Consider the following 1,681-nt stretch of genomic DNA (forward strand, 5'->3'; position numbering starts at 1 on the left):
TCATTTCATAGTAAAATGAATATAAAATATGAGACGTGCGCTCTCTGCAAACTAAATTAATTAATATCACATTAATAACTGTGTGTCTTGGAATTAGTCGTATTTGTGATGATTTGAAGTTGCAATTATATGCGAATGTGTGCCACAGAAATTATTTTGGATGAGCAACTATTTAAATAGTCCAGAAGAAGAGATGCAGTTGAGGAGAAAAAGTTCCCCAATAAAGTCCCGCAACGCAGTACCCCAAATAGATAATAATAATGAGAGAAAATGTCTTGTCTAATGATCATGATAGTTTATCTAACTACAACAGCTTAAAATAAAATGTGTTTCATTATTTGTTTTCATATCTAGTTTTGGTGATAAGAGAGGTCATGAGGCACACAACTGCTGCAAACATCTTTGTAACAAAACACTTGAAGTGATAGAAAATAAAAAATGCTTCGATATATTTTGCTAAATAGATTAGACTTTTAAAAAAAGCCAAATAATATTCCATATTTTTTGATCAACTATGTCACATTATATTGAAAAGCCAACATTAAATTCAATTTTAAAAAGTTAACAAGCAGCCTTTGCATATGTTTTTTTTTTTTTTTTTTAAATACATTGTCTGATCTTCTAAGTGATGTCTTCTGTAAGTCATATGTGCACTAACAAAAAAGGGGATTGAATTTGATCCATAGATTCGATCTTGTGAAGTGTTTCTTACAGAGTAACATAGATGTGAATGGTTCTTTCTGTAAATTACATCCTGACTGGAAACTCCTTTATTCCAGTCATGTAATTTTCATTTTCTATGGCCTGTGGAAACAAGTTAACCATACAATAGGTAGCAACAATTTCTTAGGCTCTGCAATGTACCATAGAAATATTCTTGGTGGCTCTGATTATAATGGTAAATATGCTAATGCCCTTTTCTTATTTATCTTTTCTTTTTTTTTTTAGTTCTTATCAAATTCTACATTCGCAAAAGTAAAATTTACAAACAAGACTTTTTTTTTGTATAAATGAAGGAAATAGAGCAATACACATCTCCCTTTTCTATTTCACGAAACACCAAAGCTTTAAAAACACTGAATGTAATAAATAATTTTACATTTTTAAGTAAACCTATTGCTGCTTTTCTTTATTTGTATTCAAGCTAGTTGATTTGTTTTTTGTCCTTTTCTGTTGTACAGCCATTTGTTTCACTCTGTTAATGATCCTCCTGTACCGTTACTGTTGATGTCTCTCTCTGTTACTCTGTGCTCTATGTTTGTAATAATAAAAATTAAAAATAGCACCCTATGCATGTGAAATATAAGTTTTTATTGGTGGGATCTCCACTGGTCCCTGATTGCTGAGAATCTAGAAATCTACATTAGAGCTGAATGATGAACGTGGATTGTCATCAAACATAGTATTTGTATCTAAAAAGTTTAATCTGCCGTCATTCCCAAGTGATTTCAATGCAGTCACCAGCCCAGAAAACACACACAAAAAGACTTTCTACTTGCAGAACCAAGAGCAACTCTGCAAAAGCACAGCGTAAAATGTTCTCAGAATCAAGGTTAAATAAAGCTGTGGTTTGAACCAGGTCAGGAATTAGACCTCTTAAAGGTCAAGTCAGTCACACTGCTGCTCCACGTTTTGCTTTCTAATTGTTGGCAGCACGTTTGGCCAGGTACTTACCTGTTAA

The sequence above is a fragment of the Stegastes partitus genome, unplaced genomic scaffold (genome assembly GCF_000690725.1).
Source record: "Stegastes partitus isolate 25-593 unplaced genomic scaffold, Stegastes_partitus-1.0.2 Scaffold781, whole genome shotgun sequence".
Lineage (NCBI taxonomy): Eukaryota > Metazoa > Chordata > Actinopteri > Pomacentridae > Stegastes > Stegastes partitus.